Below are 14,650 nucleotides of genomic sequence, written 5' to 3'. Positions count from 1 at the left end.
TGAAAAATTGAACGTTCTCGCATGAACAATAATTTACTCTAAATTTTCTTTATATCTCTTCCCGCAGTGAATAAACAAGTTTTAATCCCTCAAAGTGAGCATGTGGGCCTTTTTAAGTCACTTTTAACCATGAGCCAAATCTTGAATTTTGACTCCCTAGAAGCATGAAAATGACGATAAAGATGCTCATTTTATCTCCAAAAGTGATGATACACCTCTGAGAGTCAAAATTAGTTGAAAGATGAACATTTTCATAAACGGACTATTTTGGTCATCTCAGAGCAATTTCATCAGGTCGCGGGTCATCGATCGTTTTGCATGAAAAATTGAACGTTCTCGCATGAACATTAATCTACTCTAAATGTTGTTTATATCTCTTCCCGCAGTGAATAAACACGTTTTAAGCCCTCGAAGTGAGCATTTGGGCCTTTTTAAGTCACTTTTAACCATGAGCCAAATCTTGAGTTTTGGCTCCCTAGAAGCATGAAAATGACGATAAAGATGCTCATTTTATCTCCAAAAGTGATGATCCACCTCTGAGAGTCAAAATTAGTTGAAAGATGAAAATTTTCAAAACGGACCATTTTGGTCATCCCGGAGCAATTTCATCAGGTCGCGGGTCATCGATCGTTTTGCATGAAAAATTGAACGTTCTTGCATGAACATTAATTTACTCTAAATGTTGTTTATATCTCTTCCCGCAGTGAATAAACACGTTTTAAGCCCTCGAAGTGAGCATTTGGGTCCTTTTAATTCACTTTTAACCATGAGCCAAATCTTGAGTTTTGGCTCCTTAGAAGCATGAAAATGACGATAAAGATGCTCATTTTATCTCCAAAAGTGATGATCCACCTCTGAAAGTCAGAATTAGTTGAAAGATGGAAGGTTTTAAAAAGGACCATTTTGGTCATCTCAGAGCAATTTCATCAGGTCGCGGGTCATCGATCGTTTTGCATGAAAAATTGAACGTTCTTGCATGAACATTAATTTACTCTAAATGTTGTTTATATCTCTTCCAGCAGTGAATAAACACGTTTTAAGCCCTCGAAGTGAACATTTGGGTCCTTTTAAGTCACTTTTAACCATGAGCCAAATCTTGAGTTTTGGCTCCCTAGAAGCATGAAAATGACGATAAAGATGCTCATTTTATCTCCAAAAGTGATGATCCACCTCTGAGAGTCAAAATTAGTTGAAAGATGAAAATTTTCAAAACGGACCATTTTGGTCATCTCGGAGCAATTTCATCAGGTCACGGGTCATCGATCGTTTTGCATGAAAAATTAAACGTTCTTGCATAAACATTAATTTACTCTAAATGTTGTTTATATCTCTTCCCGCAGTGAATAAACACGTTTTAAGCTCTCGAAGTGAGCATTTGGGTCCTTTTAAGTCACTTTTAACCATGAGCCAAATCTTGAATTTTGGCTCCCTAGAAGCATGAAAATTACTTTAAAGATGCTCATTTTATCTCCAAAAGTGATGATCCACCTCTGAAAGTCAAAATTAGTTGAAAGATGGAAATTTTCAAAATGGACCATTTTGGTCATCTCAGAGCAATTTCATCAGGTCGCGGGTCATCGATCGTTTTGCATGAAAAATTGAACGTTCTCGCATGAACAATAAATTCACTCTAAATGTTGTTTATATGTCTTCCAGCAGTGAATAAACACGTTTTAAGCCCTCGAAGTGAGCATTTGGGTCCTTTTAAGTCACTTTTAACCATGAGCCAAATCTTGAGTTTTGACTCCCTAGAAGCATGAAAATTACGATAAAGATGCTCATTTTATCTCCAAAAGTGATAATCCACCTCTGAGAGTAAAAATTAGTTGAAAGATGAACATTTTCAAAACGGACCATTTTGGTCATCTCAGAGCAATTTCATCAGGTCGCGGGTCAACGATCGTTTTGCATGAAAAATTGAACCTTCTTGCATGAACATTAATTTACTCTAAATGTTGTTTATATCTCTTCCCGCAGTGAATAAACACATTTTAAGCTCTTGAAGTGAGCATTTGGGTCCTTTTAAGTCACTTTTAACCATGAGCCAAATCTTGAATTTTGGCTCCCTAGAAGCATGAAAATTACTTTAAAGATGCTCATTTTATCTCCAAAATTGATGATCCACCTCTGAAAGTCAAAATTAGTTGAAAGATGGAAATTTTCAAAATGGACCATTTTGGTCATCTCAGAGCAATTTCATCAGGTCGCGGGTCATCGATCGTTTTGCATGAAAAATTGAACGTTCTCGCATGAACAATAAATTCACTCTAAATGTTGTTTATATGTCTTCCAGCAGTAAATAAACACGTTTTAAGCCCTCGAAGTGAGCATTTGGGTCCTTTTAATTCACTTTTAACCATGAGCCAAATCTTGAGTTTTGGCTCCTTAGAAGCATGAAAATGACGATAAAGATGCTCATTTTATCTCCAAAAGTGATGATCCACCTCTGAAAGTCAGAATTAGTTGAAAGATGGAAGGTTTTAAAACGGACCATTTTGGTCATCTCAGAGCAATTTCATCAGGTCGCGGGTCATCGATCGTTTTGCATGAAAAATTGAACGTTCTCGCATGAACAATAAATTCACTCTAAATGTTGTTTATATGTCTTCCAGCAGTGAATAAACACGTTTTAAGCCCTCGAAGTGAGCATTTGGGTCCTTTTAAGTCACTTTTAACCATGAGCCAAATCTTGAGTTTTGACTCCCTAGAAGCATGAAAATTACGATAAAGATGCTCATTTTATCTCCAAAAGTGATAATCCACCTCTGAGAGTAAAAATTAGTTGAAAGATGAACATTTTCAAAACGGACCATTTTGGTCATCTCAGAGCAATTTCATCAGGTCGCGGGTCAACGATCGTTTTGCATGAAAAATTGAACCTTCTTGCATGAACATTAATTTACTCTAAATGTTGTTTATATCTCTTCCCGCAGTGAATAAACACATTTTAAGCTCTTGAAGTGAGCATTTGGGTCCTTTTAAGTCACTTTTAACCATGAGCCAAATCTTGAATTTTGGCTCCCTAGAAGCATGAAAATTACTTTAAAGATGCTCATTTTATCTCCAAAATTGATGATCCACCTCTGAAAGTCAAAATTAGTTGAAAGATGGAAATTTTCAAAATGGACCATTTTGGTCATCTCAGAGCAATTTCATCAGGTCGCGGGTCATCGATCGTTTTGCATGAAAAATTGAACGTTCTCGCATGAACAATAAATTCACTCTAAATGTTGTTTATATGTCTTCCAGCAGTAAATAAACACGTTTTAAGCCCTCGAAGTGAGCATTTGGGTCCTTTTAATTCACTTTTAACCATGAGCCAAATCTTGAGTTTTGGCTCCTTAGAAGCATGAAAATGACGATAAAGATGCTCATTTTATCTCCAAAAGTGATGATCCACCTCTGAAAGTCAGAATTAGTTGAAAGATGGAAGGTTTTAAAACGGACCATTTTGGTCATCTAAGAGCAATTTCATCAGGTCGCGGGTCATCGATCATTTTGCATGAAAAATTGAACGTTCTCGCATGAACAATAATTTACTCTAAATGTTGTTTATATCTCTTCCCGCAGTGAATAAACACGTTTTAATCCCTCAAAGTGAGCATTTGGGCCTTTTTAAGTCACTTTTAACCATGAGCCAAATCTTGAGTTTTGACTCCCTAGAAGCATGAAAATGACGATAAAGATGCTCATTTTATCTCCAAAAGTGATGATACACCTCTGAGAGTCAAAATTAGTTGAAAGATGAACATTTTCAAAACGGACTATTTTGGTCATCTCAGAGCAATTTCATCAGGTCGCGGGTCATCGATCGTTTTGCATGAAAAATTGAACGTTCTCGCATGAACATTAATCTACTCTAAATGTTGTTTATATCTCTTCCCGCAGTGAATAAACACGTTTTAAGCCCTCGAAGTGAGCATTTGGGCCTTTTTAAGTCACTTTTAACCATGAGCCAAATCTTGAGTTTTGGCTCCCTAGAAGCATGAAAATGACGATAAAGATGCTCATTTTATCTCCAAAAGTGATGATCCACATCTGAGAGTCAAAATTAGTTGAAAGATGAAAATTTTCAAAACGGACCATTTTGGTCATCCCGGAGCAATTTCATCAGGTCGCGGGTCATCGATCGTTTTGCATGAAAAATTGAACGTTCTTGCATGAACATTAATTTACTCTAAATGTTGTTTATATCTCTTCCCGCAGTGAATAAACACGTTTTAAGCCCTCGAAGTGAGCATTTGGGTCCTTTTAATTCACTTTTAACCATGAGCCAAATCTTGAGTTTTGGCTCCTTAGAAGCATGAAAATGACGATAAAGATGCTCATTTTATCTCCAAAAGTGATGATCCACCTCTGAAAGTCAGAATTAGTTGAAAGATGGAAGGTTTTAAAAAGGACCATTTTGGTCATCTCAGAGCAATTTCATCAGGTCGCGGGTCATCGATCGTTTTGCATGAAAAATTGAACGTTCTTGCATGAACATTAATTTACTCTAAATGTTGTTTATATCTCTTCCAGCAGTGAATAAACACGTTTTAAGCCCTCGAAGTGAACATTTGGGTCCTTTTAAGTCACTTTTAACCATGAGCCAAATCTTGAGTTTTGGCTCACTAGAAGCATGAAAATGACGATAAAGATGCTCATTTTATCTCCAAAAGTGATGATCCACCTCTGAGAGTCAAAATTAGTTGAAAGATGAACATTTTCAAAACGGACCATTTTGGTCATCTCGGAGCAATTTCATCAGGTCGCGGGTCATCGATCGTTTTGCATGAAAAATTGAACGTTCTTGCATAAACATTAATTTACTCTAAATGTTGTTTATATCTCTTCCCGCAGTGAATAAACACGTTTTAAGCTCTCGAAGTGAGCATTTGGGTCCTTTTAAGTCACTTTTAACCATGAGCCAAATCTTGAATTTTGGCTCCCTAGAAGCATGAAAATTACTTTAAAGATGCTCATTTTATCTCCAAAAGTGATGATCCACCTCTGAAAGTCAAAATTAGTTGAAAGATGGAAATTTTCAAAATGGACCATTTTGGTCATCTCAGAGCAATTTCATCAGGTCGCGGGTCATCGATCGTTTTGCATGAAAAATTGAACGTTCTCGCATGAACAATAAATTCACTCTAAATGTTGTTTATATGTCTTCCAGCAGTGAATAAACACGTTTTAAGCCCTCGAAGTGAGCATTTGGGTCCTTTTAAGTCACTTTTAACCATGAGCCAAATCTTGAGTTTTGACTCCCTAGAAGCATGAAAATGACGATAAAGATGCTCATTTTATCTCCAAAAGTGATGATACACCTCTGAGAGTCAAAATTAGTTGAAAGATGAACATTTTCAAAACGGACTATTTTGGTCATCTCAGAGCAATTTCATCAGGTTGCGGGTCATCGATCGTTTTGCATGAAAAATTGAACGTTCTTGCATGAACATTAATTTACTCTAAATGTTGTTTATATCTCTTCCAGCAGTGAATAAACACGTTTTAAGCCCTCGAAGTGAGCATTTGGGTCCTTTTAAGTCACTTTTAACCATGAGCCAAATCTTGAGTTTTGGCTCCCTAGAAGCATGAAAATGACGATAAAGATGCTCATTTTATCTCCAAAAGTGATGATCCACCTCTGAGAGTCAAAATTAGTTGAAAGATGAAAATTTTCAAAACGGACCATTTTGGTCATCTCGGGGCAATTTCATCAGGTCGCGGGTCATCGATCGTTTTGCATGAAAAATTGAACGTTCTTGCATAAACATTAATTTACTCTAAATGTTGTTTATATCTCTTCCCGCAGTGAATAAACACGTTTTAAGCTCTCGAAGTGAGCATTTGGGTCCTTTTAAGTCACTTTTAACCATGAGCCAAATCTTGAATTTTGGCTCCCTAGAAGCATGAAAATTACTTTAAAGATGCTCATTTTATCTCCAAAAGTGATGATCCACCTCTGAAAGTCAAAATTAGTTGAAAGATGGAAATTTTCAAAATGGACCATTTTGGTCATCTCAGAGCAATTTCATCAGGTCGCGGGTCATCGATCGTTTTGCATGAAAAATTGAACGTTCTCGCATGAACAATAAATTCACTCTAAATGTTGTTTATATGTCTTCCAGCAGTGAATAAACACGTTTTAAGCCCTCGAAGTGAGCATTTGGGTCCTTTTAAGTCACTTTTAACCATGAGCCAAATCTTGAGTTTTGACTCCCTAGAAGCATGAAAATGACGATAAAGATGCTCATTTTATCTTCAAAAGTGATGATACACCTCTGAGAGTCAAAATTAGTTGAAAGATGAACATTTTAAAAATGGACTATTTTGGTCATCTCAGAGCAATTTCATCAGGTCGCGGGTCATCGATCGTTTTGCATGAAAAATTGAACGTTCTCGCATGAACATTAATCTACTCTAAATGTTGTTTATATCTCTTCCCGCAGTGAATAAACACGTTTTAAGCCCTCGAAGTGAGCATTTGGGCCTTTTTAAGTCACTTTTAACCATGAGCCAAATCTTGAGTTTTGGCTCCCTAGAAGCTGGAAAATGACGATAAAGATGCTCATTTTATCTCCAAAAGTGATGATCCACCTCTGAGAGTCAAAATTAGTTGAAAGATGAAAATTTACAAAATGGACCATTTTGGTTATCCCGGAGCAATTTCATCAGGTCGCGGGTCATCGATCGTTTTGCATGAAAAATTGAACGTTCTTGCATGAACATTAATTTACTCTAAATGTTGTTTATATCTCTTCCCGCAGTGAATAAACACGTTTTAAGCCCTCGAAGTGAGCATTTGGGTCCTTTTAATTCACTTTTAACCATGAGCCAAATCTTGAGTTTTGGCTCCTTAGAAGCATGAAAATGACGATAAAGATGCTCATTTTATCTCCAAAAGTGATGATCCACCTCTGAAAGTCAGAATTAGTTGAAAGATGGAAGGTTTTAAAAAGGACCATTTTGGTCATCTCAGAGCAATTTCATCAGGTCGCGGGTCATCGATCGTTTTGCATGAAAAATTGAACGTTCTCGAATGAACATTAATTTACTCTAAATGTTGTTTATATCTCTTCCCGCAGTGAATACACACGTTTTAAGCCCTCGAAGTGAGCATTTGGGCCTTTTTAAGTCACTTTTAACCATGAGCCAAATCTTGAGTTTTGGCTCCCTAGAAGCATGAAAATTACTTTAAAGATGCTCATTTCATCTCCAAAAGTGATGATCCACCTCTGAAAGTCAAAATTAGTTGAAAGATGGACATTTTCAAAATGGACCATTTTGGTCATCTCAGAGCAATTTCATCAGGTCGCGGGTAATCGATCGTTTTGCATGAAAAATTGAACGTTCTCGCATGAACAATAAATTCACTCTAAATGTTGTTTATATGTCTTCCAGCAGTAAATAAACACGTTTTAAGCCCTCGAAGTGAGCATTTGGGTCCTTTTAAGTCACTTTTAACCATGAGCCAAATCTTGAGTTTTGGCTCCCTAGAAGTATGAAAATGACGATAAAGATGCTCATTTTATCTCCAAAAGTGATGATCCACCTGTGAGAGTCAAAATTAGTTGAAAGATGAACATTTTCAAAACGGACCATTTTGGTCATCTCGGAGCAATTTCATCAGGTCACGGGTCATCGATCGTTTTGCATGAAAAATTGAACTTTCTTGCATGAACATTAATTTACTCTAAATGTTGTTTATTACTCTTTCCACAGTGAATAAACACGTTTTAAGCCCTCGAAGTGAGCATTTGGGTCCTTTTAATTCACTTTTAACCATGAGCCAAATCTTGAGTTTTGGCTCCTTAGAAGCATGAAAATGACGATAAAGATGCTCATTTTATCTCCAAAAGTGATGATCCACCTCTGAAAGTCAGAATTAGTTGAAAGATGGAAGGTTTTAAAACGGACCATTTTGGTCATCTAAGAGCAATTTCATCAGGTCGCGGGTCATCGATCATTTTGCATGAAAAATTGAACGTTCTCGCATGAACAATAATTTACTCTAAATTTTCTTTATATCTCTTCCCGCAGTGAATAAACACGTTTTAATCCCTCAAAGTGAGCATTTGGGCCTTTTTAAGTCACTTTTAACCATGAGCCAAATCTTGAGTTTTGACTCCCTAGAAGCATGAAAATGACGATAAAGATGCTCATTTTATCTCCAAAAGTGATGATACACCTCTGAGAGTCAAAATTAGTTGAAAGATGAACATTTTCAAAACGGACTATTTTGGTCATCTCAGAGCAATTTCATCAGGTCGCGGGTCATCGATCGTTTTGCATGAAAAATTGAACGTTCTCGCATGAACATTAATCTACTCTAAATGTTGTTTATATCTCTTCCCGCAGTGAATAAACACGTTTTAAGCCCTCGAAGTGAGCATTTGGGCCTTTTTAAGTCACTTTTAACCATGAGCCAAATCTTGAGTTTTGGCTCCCTAGAAGCATGAAAATGACGATAAAGATGCTCATTTTACCTCCAAAAGTGATGATCCACCTCTGAAAGTCAGAATTAGTTGAAAGATGGAAGGTTTTAAAACGGACCATTTTGGTCATCTCAGAGCAATTTCATCAGGTCGCGGGTCATCGATCGTTTTGTATGAAAAATTGAACGTTCTCGCATGAACAATAATTTACTCTAAATGTTGTTTATATCTCTTCCCGCAGTGAATAAACACGTTTTAAGCCCTCAAAGTGAGCATTTGGGTCCTTTTAGGTCACTTTTACCCATGAGCCAAATCTTGAGTTTTGGCTCCCTAGAAGCATGAACATGACTATAAAGATGCTCATTTTAGCTCCAAAAGTGATGATCCACCTCTGAGAGTAAAAATTAGTTGAAAGATGAACATTTTCAAAACGGACCATTTTGGTCATCTCAGAGCAATTTCATCAGGTCGCGGGTCAACGATCGTTTTGCATGAAAAATTGAACGTTCTCGCATGAACATTAATTTACTCTAAATGTTGTTTATATCTCTTCCCGCAGTGAATAAACACGTTTTAAGCCCTCGAAGTGAGCATTTGGGCCTTTTTAAGTCACTTTTAACCATGAGCCAAATCTTGAGTTTTAGCTCCCTAGAAGCATGAAAATGACGACAAAGATGCTCATTTTATCTCCAAAAGTGATGATCCACCTCTGAGAGTCAAAATTAGTTGAAAGATGAAAATTTTCAAAACAGACCATTTTGGTCATCTCGGAGCAATTTCATCAGGTCGCGGGTCATCGATCGTTTTGCATGAAAAATTGAACGTTCTTGCATGAACATTAATTTACTCTAAATGTTGTTTATATCTCTTCCAGCAGTGAATAAACACGTTTTAAGCCCTCGAAGTGAGCATTTGGGTCCTTTTAAGCCACTTTTTACCATGAGCCAAATCTTGAGTTTTGGCTCCTTAGAAGCATGAAAATGACGATAAAGATGCTCATTTTATCTCCAAAAGTGATGATCCACCTCTGAGAGTCAAAATTAGTTGAAAGATGAAAATTTTCAAAACAGACCATTTTGGTCATCTCGGAGCAATTTCATCAGGTCGCGGGTCATCGATCGTTTTGCATGAAAAATTGAAAGTTCTTGCATGAACATTAATTTACTCTAAATGTTGTTTATATCTCTTCCCGCAGTGAATAAACACGTTTTCAGCCCTCGAAGTGAGCATTTGGGCCTTTTTAAGTCACTTTTAACCCTGAGCCAAATCTTGAGTTTTGGCTCCCTAGAAGCATGAAAATGACGATAAAGATGCTCATTTTATCTCCAAAAGTGATGATCCACCTCTGAGAGTCAAAATTAGTTGAAAGATGAAAATGTTCAAAATGGACCATTTTGGTCATCTCGGAGCAATTTCATCAGGTCGCGGGTCATCGATCGTTTTGCATGAAAAATTGAACGTTCTTGCATAAACATTAATTTACTCAAAATGTTGTTTATATCTCTTCCCGCAGTGAATAAACACGTTTTAAGCTCTCGAAGTGAGCATTTGGGTCCTTTTAAGTCACTTTTAACCATGAGCCAAATCTTGAATTTTGGCTCCCTAGAAGCATGAAAATTACTTTAAAGATGCTCATTTTATCTCCAAAAGTGATGATCCACCTCTGAAAGTCAAAATTAGTTGAAAGATGGAAATTTTCAAAATGGACCATTTTGGTCATCTCAGAGCAATTTCATCAGGTCGCGGGTCATCGATCGTTTTGCATGAAAAATTGAACGTTCTCGCATGAACAATAAATTCACTCTAAATGTTGTTTATATGTCTTCCAGCAGTGAATAAACACGTTTTAAGCCCTCGAAGTGAGCATTTGGGTCCTTTTAAGTCACTTTTAACCATGAGCCAAATCTTGAGTTTTGGCTCCCTAGAAGTATGAAAATGACGATAAAGATGCTCATTTACCTGTGAGAGTCAAAATTAGTTGAAAGATGAAAATTTTCAAAACGGACTATTTTGGTCATCTCAGAGCAATTTCATCAGGTCGCGGGTCATCGATCGTTTTGCATGAAAAATTGAACGTTCTCGAATGAACATTAATTTATTCTAAATGTTGTTTATATGTCTTCCCGCAGTGAATAAAAACGTTTTAAGCCCTCGAAGTGAGCATTTGGGTCCTTTTAATTCACTTTTATCCATAAGCCAAATCTTGAGTTTTGGCTCCTTAGAAGCATGAAAATGACGATAAAGATGCTCATTTTACCTCCAAAAGTGATGATCCACCTCTGAAAGTCAGAATTAGTTGAAAGATGGAAGGTTTTAAAACGGACCATTTTGGTCATCTCAGAGCAATTTCATCAGGTCGCGGGTCATCGATCGTTTTGTATGAAAAATTGAACGTTCTCGCATGAACAATAATTTACTCTAAATGTTGTTTATATCTCTTCCCGCAGTGAATAAACACGTTTTAAGCCCTCAAAGTGAGCATTTGGGTCCTTTTAAGTCACTGTTACCCATGAGCCAAATCTTGAGTTTTGGCTCCCTAGAAGCATGAACATGACTATAAAGATGCTCATTTTAGCTCCAAAAGTGATGATCCACCTCTGAGAGTAAAAATTAGTTGAAAGATGAACATTTTCAAAACGGACCATTTTGGTCATCTCAGAGCAATTTCATCAGGTCGCCGGTCAACGATCGTTTTGCATGAAAAATTGAACGTTCTCGCATGAACATTGTTTTACTCTAAATGTTGTTTATTACTCTTTCCGCAGTGAATAAACACGTTTTAAGCCCTCGAAGTGAGCATTTGGGCCTTTTTAAGTCACTTTTAACCATGAGCCAAATCTTGAGTTTTGGCTCCTTAGAAGCATGAAAATGACGATAAAGATGCTCATTTTATCTCCAAAAGTGATGATCCACCTCTGAAAGTCAGAATTAGTTGAAAGATGGAAGGTTTTAAAAAGGACCATTTTGGTCATCTCAGAGCAATTTCATCAGGTCGCGGGTCATCGATCGTTTTGCATGAAAAATTGAACGTTCTTGCATGAACATTAATTTACTCTAAATGTTGTTTATATCTCTTCCCGCAGTGAATAAACACGTTTTAAGCCCTCGAAGTGAGCATTTGGGTCCTTTTAAGCCACTTTTTACCATGAGCCAAATCTTGAGTTTTGGCTCCTTAGAAGCATGAAAATGACGATAAAGATGCTCATTTTATCTCCAAAAGTGATGATCCACCTCTGAGAGTCAAAATTAGTTGAAAGATGAAAATTTTCAAAACAGACCATTTTGGTCATCTCGGAGCAATTTCATCAGGTCGCGGGTCATCGATCGTTTTGCATGAAAAATTGAAAGTTCTTGCATGAACATTAATTTACTCTAAATGTTGTTTATATCTCTTCCCGCAGTGAATAAACACGTTTTCAGCCCTCGAAGTGAGCATTTGGGCCTTTTTAAGTCACTTTTAACCCTGAGCCAAATCTTGAGTTTTGGCTCCCTAGAAGCATGAAAATGACGATAAAGATGCTCATTTTATCTCCAAAAGTGATGATCCACCTCTGAGAGTCAAAATTAGTTGAAAGATGAAAATGTTCAAAATGGACCATTTTGGTCATCTCGGAGCAATTTCATCAGGTCGCGGGTCATCGATCGTTTTGCATGAAAAATTGAACGTTCTTGCATAAACATTAATTTACTCTAAATGTTGTTTATATCTCTTCCCGCAGTGAATAAACACGTTTTAAGCTCTCGAAGTGAGCATTTGGGTCCTTTTAAGTCACTTTTAACCATGAGCCAAATCTTGAATTTTGGCTCCCTAGAAGCATGAAAATTACTTTAAAGATGCTCATTTTATCTCCAAAAGTGATGATCCACCTCTGAAAGTCAAAATTAGTTGAAAGATGGAAATTTTCAAAATGGACCATTTTGGTCATCTCAGAGCAATTTCATCAGGTCGCGGGTCATCGATCGTTTTGCATGAAAAATTGAACGTTCTCGCATGAACAATAAATTCACTCTAAATGTTGTTTATATGTCTTCCAGCAGTGAATAAACACGTTTTAAGCCCTCGAAGTGAGCATTTGGGTCCTTTTAAGTCACTTTTAACCATGAGCCAAATCTTGAGTTTTGGCTCCCTAGAAGTATGAAAATAACGATAAAGATGCTCATTTACCTGTGAGAGTCAAAATTAGTTGAAAGATGAAAATTTTCAAAACGGACTATTTTGGTCATCTCAGAGCAATTTCATCAGGTCGCGGGTCATCGATCGTTTTGCATGAAAAATTGAACGTTCTCGAATGAACATTAATTTACTCTAAATGTTGTTCATATCTCTTCCCGCAGTGAATAAACACGTTTTAAGCCCTCGAAGTGAGCATTTAGGGCTTTTTAAGTCACTTTTAACCATGAGCCAAATCTTGAGTTTTGGCTCCCTAGAAGCATGAAAATGACGACAAAGATGCTCATTTCATCTCCAAAAGTGATGATCCACCTCTGAGAGTCAAAATTAGTTGAGAGATGAAAATTTTCAAAACGGACCATTTTGGTCATCTCGGAGCAATTTCATCAGGTCGCGGGTCATCGATCGTTTTGCATGAAAAATTGAAAGTTCTTGCATGAACATTAATTTACTCTAAATGTTGTTTATATCTCTTCCCGCAGTGAATAAACACGTTTTAAGCCCTCGAAATGAGCATTTGGGCCTTTTTAAGTCACTTTTACCATGAGCCAAATCTTGAGTTTTGGCTCCCTAGAAGCATGAAAATGACGATAAAGATGCTCATTTTATCTCCAAAAGTGATGATACACCTCTGAGAGTGAAAATTAGTTGAAAGATGAACATTTTCAAAACAGACCATTTTGGTCATCTCGGAGCAATTTCATCAGGTCGCGGGTCATCGATCGTTTTGCATGAAAAATTGAACGTTCTCGCATGAACATTAATTTACTCTAAATGTTGTTTATATCTCTTCCCGCAGTGAATAAACACGTTTTCAGCCCTCGAAGTGAGCATTTGGGCCTTTTTAAGTCACTTTTAACCCTGAGCCAAATCTTGAGTTTTGGCTCCCTAGAAGCATGAAAATGACGATAAAGATGCTCATTTTATCTCCAAAAGTGATGATCCACCTCTGAGAGTCAAAATTAGTTGAAAGATGAAAATGTTCAAAATGGACCATTTTGGTCATCTCGGAGCAATTTCATCAGGTCGCGGGTCATCGATCGTTTTGCATGAAAAATTGAACGTTCTTGCATAAACATTAATTTACTCTAAATGTTGTTTATATCTCTTCCCGCAGTGAATAAACACGTTTTAAGCTCTCGAAGTGAGCATTTGGGTCCTTTTAAGTCACTTTTAACCATGAGCCAAATCTTGAATTTTGGCTCCCTAGAAGCATGAAAATTACTTTAAAGATGCTCATTTTATCTCCAAAAGTGATGATCCACCTCTGAAAGTCAAAATTAGTTGAAAGATGGAAATTTTCAAAATGGACCATTTTGGTCATCTTAGAGCAATTTCATCAGGTCGCGGGTCATCGATCGTTTTGCATGAAAAATTGAACGTTCTCGCATGAACAATAAATTCACTCTAAATGTTGTTTATATGTCTTCCAGCTGTGAATAAACACGTTTTAAGCCCTCGAAGTGAGCATTTGGGTCCTTTTAAGTCACTTTTAACCATGAGCCAAATCTTGAGTTTTGGCTCCCTAGAAGTATGAAAATGACGATAAAGATGCTCATTTACCTGTGAGAGTCAAAATTAGTTGAAAGATGAAAATTTTCAAAACGGACTATTTTGGTCATCTCAGAGCAATTTCATCAGGTCGCGGGTCATCGATCGTTTTGCATGAAAAATTGAACGTTCTCGAATGAACATTAATTTACTCTAAATGTTGTTCATATCTCTTCCCGCAGTGAATAAACACGTTTTAAGCCCTCGAAGTGAGCATTTAGGCCTTTTTAAGTCACTTTTAACCATGAGCCAAATCTTGATTTTTGGCTCCCTAGAAGCATGAAAATGACGACAAAGATGCTCATTTCATCTCCAAAAGTGATGATCCACCTCTGAGAGTCAAAATTAGTTGAAAGATGAAAATTTTCAAACCGGACCATTTTGGTCATCTCGGAGCAATTTCATCAGGTCGCGGGTCATCGATCGTTTTGCATGAAAAATTGAAAGTTCTTGCATGAACATTAATTTACTCTAAATGTTGTTTATATCTCTTCCCGCAGTGAATAAA

This window comes from Lissotriton helveticus, chromosome 2_1 (assembly GCF_964261635.1).
Source record: "Lissotriton helveticus chromosome 2_1, aLisHel1.1, whole genome shotgun sequence".
NCBI lineage: Eukaryota > Metazoa > Chordata > Amphibia > Caudata > Salamandridae > Lissotriton > Lissotriton helveticus.
This window is presented reverse-complemented; position numbering follows the sequence as displayed.